The 12,664-nt window shown below is 57.2% G+C and overlaps 1 protein-coding gene across 3 annotated transcripts in view; it reads left to right on the plus strand.

The window, feature by feature from the left end:
- The first annotated feature begins 3,529 nt into the window (after window positions 1-3,529).
- The window catches only part of VGLL4 (vestigial like family member 4), a 166,380-nt gene continuing 157,245 nt past the window's right edge, over window positions 3,530-12,664 (plus strand). Inside the window, exon 1 of one of the 3 annotated variants that reach the window (XM_051851714.3) lies at window positions 3,530-3,824. The gene's annotated coding sequence lies outside the window, so the exon portion shown is untranslated. Of the gene's footprint in view, window positions 3,825-4,268; window positions 4,469-12,664 lie in introns of those variants that run through there. The other 2 variants (XM_089306669.1, XM_051851713.3) reach the window with 2 other exon arrangements.

The following is a 12,664-nucleotide window of genomic DNA, read 5'->3' on the forward strand; positions in this document are numbered from 1 at the left end:
AGGAACAGGGGGGCAAACTATGAGGAGCTCTGTGGTAGAGAGATGAGAGACAACCAGGTGGGGGAGGCTGCAGGGAGAAACAGGGACTGAGAAGCAGATGAGGGTGAGGCCATGGGCAGGAGGTACAGCAGTGGCTCACCGAGCATCCCTTGGCCTCTTCCCTTTCAGTTTTTTTTTTTTTTTTTAAGATTTATTTTATTTATCTGAAAGAGTTACAGATAGAGGTAGAGCCAGAGAGAGAGAGAGAGAGAGAGAGAGAGAGAGAGAGAGGTCTTCCATCTGCTGGTTCACTCCCCAAATGGCCACAATGGCCAGAGCTGAGCTGATCCAAAACCAGGAGCCAGGAGCTTCTCCTGGGTCTCCTACACGGGTGCCCACAAGGAACTGGCCATCTTTTGCTGCTTCCCAGGCCACAGCAGAGAGTTGGATTGGCAGTGGAGCAGCTGGGACTAGAACCGGCGTCCACATGGGATGCTGGCGCTGCAGGTGGTGACTTTACCTTCTACGCCACAGTGCTGGCTCCTCTTTAGTTTTTAAAATGTTTAATGAAAAAATGTCAGACATGCAGGAGTAGCCAGAACAATGTACCGACCCCAACAACCCCCAACATACCTGTCACTCGGCCTCAACAATGACGAGCTTGGGACCAATCCTGTTTTCCCTCGGCCTCCATGCACACAGCTGCTCAATTATCTTCATTTTTTTTTAAGGACTTCTGATGCATTTATAAAACCGTTGGTTGGAAACACAGTTTATCTTAGTCACCTACTTAAGTGGTTTTTGTTTCTTATTTGCCCATTTTTTTCATTTCCTTGCTTTTAAAAATTGTGGTAAAAGTGTAACATAAAATTTACCAATTTGCCCAGTCTGAAGTCTGTGGTTCAGTGGCATTAAGTGCATTCCCGCTGTTGTGCAACCATCACTTAAGAGTTGTATTTTGGGGGGCCAGGGTCAGTGGGTTGGGCCCTTGCTTGGGATGCCTGCATCCCATACCAGAGCACTGGCTCAAGTCCTGGGTGCTCCACTTCTGATCCAGCTTCCTGCTAGTGAATCTCAGGAGGCAGAAGAAGATGGTTCAAGTGCTTGCACCCCTGGTACCCACGTGAGAGATGCAGACTGACTTCTGGGCTCCTAGCTTTGGCCTGGTTCGGCCCTGGCTGTTGTGGGCATTTGGGGAGTGAACCAGCCAATGGAGGGTACCTCTTGCTGTCTCTGGCACTCTCCCTTTCAAGTAGGTGAAAATAAATAAATGTTTGCAAACATTTTATTTTTATTTATTTGAGAGGCTAGGAGTGGGAGCAGACAGGGAGAGACAGAGCAAGTACGCCCATCTGCCAGTTCATTCCTGAAATACCTGAGTCAGGCCACTAGAGCTAAGCTCCCCTATGGGTGCGTGGCAGGAGCCCAGTGACTTCAGCCATCACTGGGCCTCCCAGGGTGTGCATTAGCAGGAAGCTGGAGTCACAGACCAGAGCTGAGGATGGAACCCAGGTCCTCTGATATAGGACGTGGACCCCCTCAGCTGCTAGGCCAAATGCCTGCCCCTAAGTACTTGTCTTGAATGGTGAATCTGTGAACTCACTGCTCAACAGGTAGGACCTTGACGGTACCCTACATCGAACCCGATGGCCACCTCTCATCCAAGCCCAGGCCTGCCTCTCCCCCTGACCCTGAGTCCTGGTATCAACCTTCCCTGACTTCCGTTTTATATTTATTTTTTTAAAAAGATTTATTTGTATTTATGTGAAAGGCAGAAAGACAGAGAGGGTGAAACACAGAAAGAGAGTGTTCACCTGCTGGTGTACTCCCCACATGGCCACAACAGCCAGGACTGACCCGAGCCTGGAATTTCATCTGGATCTCCCACATGGGTGGCCCGGGTCCGAGCACTTGTGCCACCTTCTGCTGCTTTCCCAGATGCATTACCAGGAAGCTGGGTTGGAGGTGGAGCAGCTGGAACTGCAACCAGCACTCGGATGTGGGAAGCTGGTGTTGCAGGCGGTGGCAGTGCCACATCGCTGGCCTGTTGCATATAACCTCACTGCAGGTACAGGGGAACTTTCAAAGAGTTTGTGGAACATACGGAAGCACAAGATGTTTATTTTGGTGTGGTCCATTTTGGAATCCACACCTGGTTTCTTTTTCAAACCATGAATTGTAAATGAGCTTGTTGAAACTGTGGTGGTATATGAGTTCCTGAAGTTATTTTCCATTTTATTTTTTAACACCACCAACATAGCACTGTGCCGCATGCCACCTTTTGGGAGCTGACGTTTCTCACGCGACACTGTCCAGATTCGTCCACAGTGCAGCAGGTCAGCGTGTGACACTCTCCCTGTGTGTGCCACGTTCCCGTCCGAGTCCCCCTAGACGGGAAATCATCCCATCTTCCTATGTCTCTCTCCTGCTAAATGGCCGTGCTTCGATGTGGCCAGTGCTAAGTCCACACTAATGGTGATGTAAGGCGAGGAGCGAGAATAATTCTTGCCAGGGTCGAAGACCGGTCACATGCCCGGGAGAAGGCCGTCTGCCCCGAGGAAGGCTCTCTCTCAGCAGTGATGGAGATTAAAGAGGCAGCCCTGGGACCTCTGCCCTGACCCAACGTGGAAATCACAGGGCAGCAAACTGAGGGCAGCGCCGTCATGGGGGTCAGATGAGATAATCGGCTGTGGGAGTGCTCTGCAAACCCCGGGCCGGTTTGGTAAACGTGCAATGGGAGCGTTTTTCTAACTGGCAGCATTTGGGCAGATCCCTTACCTATCCCTTTGCCATGGTGCTCTGCAGGAGAGAAGCAGCAAACGGCCACGGATCCAGTGCACACAGTCCCAGGCCCGGGGGCTGTCACGCATGAGTAAACTGAGGCTGGGCAACCTGCCCAGCGTCCCGGAACCAAGAAAGAGGCCGCGTTTGGGTTCAGATCCGGGTCTGTTGGAATCCCAAAGCCTTTTCCTGGTCTGCCACATGGCGTCCTTGGTTCTTCACCCCCTGGCAGGGTGAAGACCCCCTACTTGGCCATCTTGCCCAGGTCTTCTCTTACACCGTGAATGAGCTAAAACATGGCCCGAGCGAACACACGCCCGCCCGGGGAGACCGGGCGCCTTCCCAGCTTCAAGCTCCGTACTCTAGGGTGGGATCCGGCGTGCTGGGCAACCCCTCCACCTGTTTCACGAAACCATTTAACCTCCCTGACCTGAAGGTGCAGCAGGATCAGGGTCCAGGGAGACAGCGCGCCGTGGCTTTTTCTTTTTTTTTTTATACGACTGAGTGGGGCGGCAGACAGGGAAACAGGCTGAATGCTGCAGCCCCCACCCCCACCCCCACCCCCGGAAGCGGGAACGGTTTTTAGGGTCGCTCCCAACCGAGACAAGCCAGAGCTGCCCGAGGGGAGCCCCGGGAAGGGAAGCGGGGCGGAGCCAGGCCAGCCTCCACCGGTTTCACGAAGTTAGCGGCTGGCCGCGCTAAGCGAATGTTTTCTTAGCTGCGGCGGAACGAAGAAACAACCGGGCTAGGCCCCCGCCCCCAAATCTCCGACAGGGGAAAAAAAAATTAAAGCCAGGCCTTGTCTCCGGGCGGTCACGTGCCCGCGCCCGGGCTGTAATGAGAACCTGCGCCCATTAGCAGCGCCCCGCCGCCCTCGCCAGCCCCGCGCGGCGTGGATTTTCCGGGACTTCCTCCTCGGGCGAGGGAGGGCAGCGGCGCGGGGGCGCAGCCCAGCGCCCCGGGGAGGCTGAGCGGCTGCGATGGCAGGGAGCCGAGCGGCGTCCCACGACTCCGGCCCGCAGCGGCGCATCTGATCCGCGCGGCGCCCGTGCGCACCTCCGCAGGTGTGTGTGGCCGGCCGGGAGACGCGGGGAGGGCGGCCTTGCGCGGGGACTCGGACGCCGGTCCCGGGGCCGCGGCGTCCCGAGTGCTGTGTCCACTGGGCTCGAGGGGGACGTGCCCGGCCCGCAGCGGTGGGCAGCTGGGGCTGTGCCTGCACCCCGAAGGTGTGCGCCTCCGCCGGCCTCGGGGGAGTGCGAGGCCGGGTGCGCCCGCGGGGCCACGCGCGCTGTCCGGCGGGCGGCCCTCCGCCTGCACCGCAGGCTCTCGGTGCCCGGTGGGCACGCGGGGCGGGGGCGGGGGAGGACAGCGAGGCCCCGCCCCGCCTCCCCCCGCCCCCGGCCTCACCTGAGTCCGGGCCCCACCTGCTGAGCGGCAGGGGCGTGCCCGGGGGCGTGGCCTGCCGGCCTGGCCCGGCCGGGTGAGGGCGGGCGGCGCCTCATTCCAGGGATTCCTCGCGCTCCCGCGCTCGCGTCCGCCGCGGAGCCGGCCCGGCGCGCGGCCCGCGTCTGCGCGTGCGTGTGTCCTGGGGGCCCCTGCGGTGCGGGAGCGCGCCCCCGAGTGTGCTGCTCGCGCGTCCCCGAGCGTGCCCGGCGGTCCCGGCCCCCGCTGTTCGCCGGGGCCCCGCCGGCCCAGAGGCCGCCCGGCGGTGAGTGCTGGGGAGCCGGGCGCCCGTGGGACCCGGGCGGGCCGCGGCTGGGGTGGCCGGGAGCGGGACTGGAGCGCCCGCGGGAGGGAGGCGGCGGCGGCTGGTGCTCTTGGGGGGCGGCCTGCGGGACCCCTGGAGGCGGAGGCCCAGCCGCGGCAGGGGTCCCGCGCTCGCGCGCGCGCGCGCTCCGGGCGGCCTAGGCTGGGAGGCGTGGGTCGGCGGGGCCCTGCGTGCGGCGCGCGCCGGTCGGGGCCGAGGGCCCTTTCCCCGAAACCGTGCTGCCCCCCCTCGGGCCGGTGCGCAGGGTCCCGCCGACGGGCGCCCGGCTCCCCGGTCTCGTGAACGCGCGGGGTCCGCGATCAGAAACTCGCTTTCGCTTTGCCCGCGGCTCTGGACGCTTCCTTCGCCAGGGCCCTGCGCGGGGCCGGGGGTCCGCCGCCTCCCGCTGTGCGGGGCGTCTGGCTCGCTCTCCCTGGCCCCCTTGGCCACCCAGCGGGCCGGCGCGTGGCCTGGCGAGAAGCGGTCAGTGCTGACTGACAGCACACTTCGGCCGCCCGGGGTCCTCGAGCCCACGGACGCGCGGGGTTCGCGGTGTCGCGTGCGGCCCTCGTGGGCGGGCGCGGGCGGCGGCGCGGCGGAACCGGGGGTGGCCCGGGCGGCAGCGTTGGTCCCGGGCTTGGTCCTCGCGAAAACTCGGTGCGGAGAATCCGAGTGATGGGTTTGCGGGGTTACTGCGGCTTCGTCTCCTCGGCGTGGCGTGGCGCCGGCGGCTCCTCGCGACTGTGGGCAGCGTGCCTTTGCCTGGCGCGTGCAAAGGAATGCAAACGAATTCTTAGGTTGACCAAAACACCACGCAATTAGGAAGACAGTCGTGCTATAAATAGGCGCGGACCGCATTCCGGGACTGTGGACTCGCCTCCGGCTCCGGCGCGGGGTCTGTGGAGAGGTGCGGGCCTCCCCCAGGTCTCGGGCGAGCCCCTCTCACCGCCCTCCTCCCTCAGACAGGGCGATGGTCCGATTTATGAACAAGAAGATCCGAGATGGGCACTCAGCGCGGTGCCCCCGCTTCCCCCCGCGGAGGTGGACCTGATTTTACCTGAGCTGGGGAGGCGACAATTTCTCTTCCCAACCTGCAGTCACGGGAAAGCCTTCGCGACTCCCGTGGGCTCAGCCTGGCCGCCCTCGTCTCCCGGCAGGAAGACTTGGCTGCCTCTCTTCCTGGTGCTGGCATCCCAAATGGGTGCTGATTCAAGTCCCAGCTGTTCCACTTCTGACCCAGCTGCCTGCTCATGGCCTGCGGAAGCAGCGGAGGGTGGCCCAGGTGCTCGGACCCCTGCACTCAGGTGGGAGACCCAGGAAAAGCGCTTGGCTCCTGGTGTCAGCCTGGTCCAGCCCAGGCCATTGGGGCCATCTGGGCAGATGGAAGATCTCTCTGTCTCTCCATCTCTCCCTGTCTCTGTGTAACTCTGACTTTCAAATAAATAATTCTTTAAAAAAAAAATGCTGGTTTACTCCCCAAATAGCAACAACACGTAGGACTAGGCCAGGCCAAACTTGGGACGGGAACTCCATCTGGGCCTGCTACATGGGTGGCAGGGGCCTGAAAATTTGGGCCATCTTCCACTGCTTTCCCAGGTACATTAGCAGGAAGCTGGATTAGAAGTGGAGTAGCTGGGACTTGAACTTGTGCTCCTGTGTGGGATGCCGGTGTGTGCAGCAGCAGCTTAACTTGCTCTGCTATGTCAGTTCCAGCCGTGCAATTTTGAGTTATGAATTAATGAAGTAGTAAGTTGAATAATTAAAGTTGTTTTGCAACATTTAATATGACTTGATGATATTCTAGAGATAGTACATGCAGGAGGTAAATTCAAATACATGGGAAAAATCTTAATGTTACTAAAACAATGGCATTGTATGCTGGCCTTAACACATTTTTCAAGCTGTCTTTTGATTGTGTTAGGTGAGATGTTACAGCTGTGAGAACTTGGTGAAAGAGTTTCTTCTTAGATTAAGTTTCGGCAAGCTAGGTTAACTAAAGCACATTTAAGAATTTTTCTTTTTATTTATTTGTTTATTTAAGGGACAGATCTCCCATCCACTGGTTCACTCCCTAAATGCCATATAGCCAGAGCTGGGCCAGGCTGAAGCCATGAACCGGGATCTTAATCTGGTAGGTGGCAGGAGACCAAGGACCTGAGCCACGGCCCATTGCCTCCCAGGGTGCCCATTAGCAAGACGCTGGACTTTGAACCTGGGCACTCTGATATGGGACTGGGCCTTAACTGCTAAGCCAGGTGCTTGTTCCTGCACGTCATTTGTGATTCTTTTTTTTAAAGTTTTATTTATTTGTTTCTCTGTAACTCTTTAAAAATAGAGGGAGAGAGAGAGAGATTGATCGATCATCTGGTGATTCATTCCCCAGATAGTTATGGCACCAGCAGTGATCCAGGCTGAAGCAGCTTCCCCCGCTGCTTTCCCTAGACCATTAGTAGGGGGTCGTATTGGAAGTGCAGCAGCTGGGACTTGAACTGGCACCCACGTGGGATGCCAGCGTCTCACGCTGTGGCTTTCCCTGCCGTGTGGCAACACCAGCTCCTGCATTTGTAATTCTTGCAGGGAGCCTGCCTGAAGTTAATTTGGGAGTTTTAATAGAAGAATAAAGCAAATGCTGCCAAGCAGTCTGTAGCCAATTTAGGACCTGTCCACATTAAAACAAAACAAAACACTTAGGAGCTGGGTTGCTAAATCTTAATGGTGCTGACTGCCAAGGTAGGAGGGGAGGGAGAGCAGGATTACTGGAAGCAGAGACGCTTTGTCTGCCTGGGACACGGTGTACTCGCTCTTTGGCGAAGGAGGAAAACCTTGTAGACCGGACTTTCTGCCTCTCGGGCCTCAGGTGTGATGGCCAGGTACCGTGGATCCTTGTTACGTGCGGTTGTGTATTCGTGAATGTGCCCCTCACTGAAGTGCGTTTGTAGCCCCAGACGCCGTGTTTGGCAGTGCTTTGGTGGACGTCTGTGGAATGTCTTTGTGGCAGTGCTTTGGTGGACGTCTGTGGACGCGTGCTGCGTGTGGAAGAACTTGACTCTCAGAGCGCATGTTTTCCCAGCTGGGGTCAACCAAGGCAGTACCCAGCCTTCTGCTTTTACATTCTGATTTGTGTATCCGAGAGGCGGAAAGAGAGCCGTCATCCACTGGTGTACTGCAATGCCCACAATGGCCTGGGCTGGGCTGGGCTGGACGGAAGCTTGGAGCTTGAAACTCGGTCTGGGTCTGCTGCTGGGGTAACAGGGACCCAGTTACTTCAGCCGTCACCTGCTGCCTCCTGGGTCTGCACAGGTGGGAAGCTGGAGGCAGGAACTGAACTCAGGTGTTCTGATGTGGGATGTGGTCCCCCTATCCGCTGGGCCGAGGGCACGCCCCTGCCCTGCCTCCTGGTTCACTCCTTGTTCTAAACAGGTGTGCTTTTGTTGATTTTACAGCCCCCAGTGTGGTGCTGAGGGGCTAGCCAGTGTTCCAAGGCTGTGTTGCACCTTGGGGAAGAAATGCATGTGTTAGGTAAGACTGGTTCCGCCATGAGCTGTGGTGCTGTAGACTGTGGGTTCAGGGTTAGTGAGTCAACCGTGGAGTCTAACAAGGTGTCATCAAGTAGAAACATACATAAAATAAGGCTCTGTATTGGTCAGTTGACGAAAAAGTGACCCGCGGCTGGGAGGGCTATAACCCTCTAACTCCCTTAGACAGTGGTTCAGTATCAGTCATTCAGGATTCTCGGAGGTTTGATGGACTAGAACCACCTTGGGTAATGAGAACTGATGATCACATGTCCTGATGGTTCCTGGGCTGTGACCCAGTGTGTCGTGCATTAGGGGACTTAGGCATTGAAAAGGCTGAGAGTTGACATTTGGGAACACTGTAGAGTTAGACCCAGGGTGCTTAAATTATGATGCAAGTTCATGTCTGTTAGTGCTGGTAGTAGTGGGTCCCTGAGAGGGTGTGGCACCTCAGTCCTGTGCACACACAGGGCATTACGAGACTCCAGACAGCAGAGTTGGAAAAACAAGCGCGTCAGAGTACACCTGAGATGCTCAAGAGTTCGCTTTTCCCACACGTGGTGCCAGTGAAGGCTGAGGTCTGAAAAATGAGAGGTTCACAGGAGCATACTTCATTAAACACATGTAATATAATTCATCTGAAAAGTGGGGTGGGGGGAGCTCACACCTGCTGGTTTTCTCCCTAAATGTCTGCAGTCCACAGGGCTGGGGCAGACGGGAGCTGGGAGACAGGAACTCCGTCCTGCGCTCCTACATGGATGGCAGGGACCTGCTGCCTCCTGGGGTCTGCATCAGCAGAAAGCTGGGCTTGGAGCAGAGACAGAACTGAAACCCGGGCACTGCAGTATGGCACGTGGACGTCCGAGCCGTGCCTTCGCTGCCATGCCGAATGCCTGCCCTGTGTGGCCCACTGTGGTTTGTGCCTGCAACAGTGAGGAAAATGGTGGGAAGTGGTGTTCTCTTCAAAGAGTTGAGAATTGACACTCCACCCCCACTCCCCCACCACCTTAGGCTCAGCCGGGCTGTGTAGTCACCATCCAGGGGGCACTTTAGGGAGACAGGTGAACTTGAGCCAGCAGTACAAGTCTCACGCCTGCATCAGGCGGCCTTGCGTGAGGGTCCCGAGACGTGTTGTGACCTATAACCTATGACCTATGTTTGGTTTTGCATATTGAGGCTGACGCAGTGGCCCTCGGCTGCACCTGGGGCACTTTGCCTATGCTACCAGACTCCATTGTCCTAACTGAGGATTGGAGGCAGCGGGTGGTGATACTGCCCACTAGCTCCTGGTGCCAGGGTTGTCATGGTGACCGCGTATCACGTCCTTGGCATCAGGAAACCTCCAGCGTCGGAGGTGAGCATTGTTCAGGCTTCGTGGAGTCCCCCCTGCTGACCCTTGATTCAGCCGGAGCTGGCCGGATTCTCCCTGCGCCGTGAGGCCGTGGCGGTGAGCTCCAAGGTGCCCTGCTTTGGAGGACGGAACATTGACAGGCGCTCGACCTGTGGGCCTGCCGCCTCCTGCAGAGGTTGCAGGGCAGCGGTGCCCAGCGTGCAGAAGGGTCCCCGCCTGTGTCAGCACCCCAGCGTCTCTCGGTGGCTAGGACCGCGGGAGCTCTTGCTCTGTGGTTTGTGCTAGTGCGGCTGTCACCTGGGGGAAGCCAGTGTGTTCAGTAGTTCTCTGGGTATCGAGACGTGGAACCTGTGCGCATGTTCACGTTGCAGACACGTGTCTTTCCAGTGAGGTTCCAGGAGTCACTGGGTGTGAGCAGAAGCTGGCAAGTCCTTGAGCATTGTCCCAGCTCTGACTGACTCTTGCCTGTGCCGAGGCGGGAGGGCTGGGATGGGGAAGCATCCATCTGCTTATGCCCTTTGTCCGGCAACATGAGAACGGGGAGAGCGTTTTGAATAGGACTGCTTTTATTTCACAGGGTGAGTGCACCAAAGTGAAAGTTTTCTTTTTTAAAGGCATATTTACTCATTTATTTGAAAGAGTCACAGAGAAGGATCTTTGATACAGTGATTCACTCCCCAAAATGGCTGCCACAGCCAGGGCTGGGCCAGGCGGAAGCCAGGAGTGAGGAACTCCATTCTGGTCCCGCATGGGAACGGCAGGGGCCTAGGCTTTTGGGTCATGATCTGCTGCCTTTGCAGGCTCCTTAGCAGAGAGCTGGATCAGCAGCAGAGCCACCAGGACTCAGAACCGGTGCTTCCGTATGGGACGTGGGCGCTGCCAGTGGCGGCTTACCCTGCCGTGCCACAGTGCCGCCTGGAGGTGGAGGTTTGGAGATGCCGCTCACTGAGCCCTGACAGTTAGCCACTGGCACTTAATAGCAGGTTTTCTTGAGCATGACTAAGTGGATGTCATCCTTCCTCATCTGACACTCTTCTGGAGCCCGGAGTCCTGAGGGTTCCAGGGTCATTCCCGCCAGCTCAGCCTCTGGGGGGCCCGTGGCGACGGTCCTCTTATCTGCCTTGGCTACTGCAGACGGAACTGCACGAGTCCTTGTCTCGCAAGTCCGGGGTGGTGAGCGAGGCCTTGCTTCCCTCTGCCTGTTAGGAACTGTCTGTCCTGTGACCGCCCTATGACATGTTCGGGTGTACGGGCGGAAGGAGTGCTGGGCAGAAGTCTTGGGTGTCTGGTTCTTTAGCTTTTTCAGCTAAACAATTGTGCCTGTCTCCCAGAACTCTCTATGGAGATCAGCTTGCGAGTGGTCAGGATGGCTGGGTTTGGGCCAGGAGACTTGGATTTTAGTCTTGCTTTTTTCAGGAAGCCACTTGGGATTTTCCTCTGTAGAAGGGAAATTGTCATGTTTGGCGGTTTGTCCTGGCTCACAGCTTGGTGATGAGAATCCAGGGAGGTTGCCTGTGTGAATGTGCGAGGTGGGTGTGAGCTGTAGGGTGTGAGGTGGCGGTGGTGGGAGAGGGAGGGACAGAGAGAGAATCCGTTGCTCATCTCATGTGTAAGGTGTCTCTCAGTCATGTTGTCAGTCCACGTGATGAGCATACGTGACAGTCTTAGGCAGTGCCCTTACCGTTGGCTGTAAGGGAGAAGACGCGGGCCTGGAGAGGTGAAGTGACAGCCCGGGCTGTCACTCTCAGGCGTGACGGACAAAGCCTGGGGCGTAATTGGCCTTCAGTGGTTGGTAGGTGGTGGAATGAGTGGAAGTGTGCAGGCAGGGCTCGAACGTAGGCTTTCTGATCTGAAATTCTGCCTCTGTTTATTTTTAAAGATTTATTTATTTGTTGAAAAAGCGGAGTGACAGGGAGACACAGAGAACGAGAGGTTTTCCACTTTGCTGGTTCACTCCCCAGATGACTGCAGCAGCCAGGGGTGGGCCAGAGAGGGAAGCCAGGAGCCTGCAGCTCCATCCAGGTCTCCCACACGGGTGGCAGGGGGTCAAGTACTTGGGCCGTCCTCCACTGATTTGCGGAGCAGCTGGGAATGGAACCAGTGCGCTAACAGGGGATGCTGGTGTGGCAGGCGGCCTAACCCTCTCGGCCACAGCGCCCGCTCCAGGCTCTGTTGATTCACCTGGATTTTTAGAGAGCAGAGCGGGGTGGGCCGAGAGTTGGACATTTAAGGGGGGTGTGCGTGCTTCGTGCAGTTGGTTGGTGTGGTTTGGTGGTGCTGTTGGGGAGGAGCCAGCTGGGAGGATGCTGGAGCCGAGAAGCAGCCGTGGCCTGTGTCCACCAGAGGCTGGTGACAGTTGGGCCAGGTGTTGCCTCTCAGTCGCAGCTGAGTGAGTTGTCCTTGGGCGTGCGCTAAGTGTGTGGTGCGCGGTACGGGGTGTAGGAGAAAGGAGAGCTTCCCAGTGAACGCCTCTCACTTCCTGACGGGGAGGAAGGCCGTGTCCCCATGTGCGGTAGCACAGCCGGCCCCTCCTGGATCGACGGAGACCGAGTTGGTTCACCCAGGACGAGGTGCTGTTGGGGGAGTAGAGTGTGGGCTGGTGGTGGGACAGGCCCGGCAGGAATCAGGGAACGGCGTGCTTGTGGCAGTCAGGCCTTCCCGCGTCTGACGTGTGGCCGAGTGCTGGTGCGGCAGGAACGCCACGTCGGTGCCCCCTGGGCTCGTTCCCCTGCTGAGTTGCTCCGTTGGGCACTGCTGCCCGGGAGCCACGGACTTCTCACTTCACAGATCTCCTTGGAAAGCTTCCATGATGTATCTGAGAATTCCATTCCCTTGCTCGAAAAAAATGTCTCATGCACCCCATAATTCTGTTCCCAAGATAGATGCCCCTTTGTTGACCAAAAAGGGACAATTCTGTGTGGCAAGCCAGAAGCACGGCTTTCTAATTGATGGCTGAGCTTGTCATGCGCATTGAATGCCCCTAAATTTTTTTAAAAATGATTTTTATTATTTATTTATTTGAAAGACAGTTACCGAGAGGCAGAGACAAGAGTTAGAGATATCTTCCATCTGCTGGTTCACTCTCCAAATGACGAAGCCGGGCCGATCTGAAGCCAGGAGCATCTTCCTGGTCTCCCACATGGGTCAGAGGACTCAGGCCATCTTCCACAGCTGGGACTCGAACAGGCACCCATGTGGGATGCTGGCACTGCACATGGCGGCTTCACCTGCTACGCCACAGCTCTGGTAATGCCCCTAAATTTTAACAGCTTTAGAGTTGAGGCCTATTGT

The sequence above is a fragment of the Oryctolagus cuniculus genome, chromosome 10 (assembly GCF_051225735.1).
Source record: "Oryctolagus cuniculus isolate XC-2025 breed Fujian yellow rabbit chromosome 10, ASM5122573v1, whole genome shotgun sequence".
In the NCBI taxonomy this organism is placed as follows: Eukaryota; Metazoa; Chordata; class Mammalia; order Lagomorpha; family Leporidae; genus Oryctolagus; species Oryctolagus cuniculus.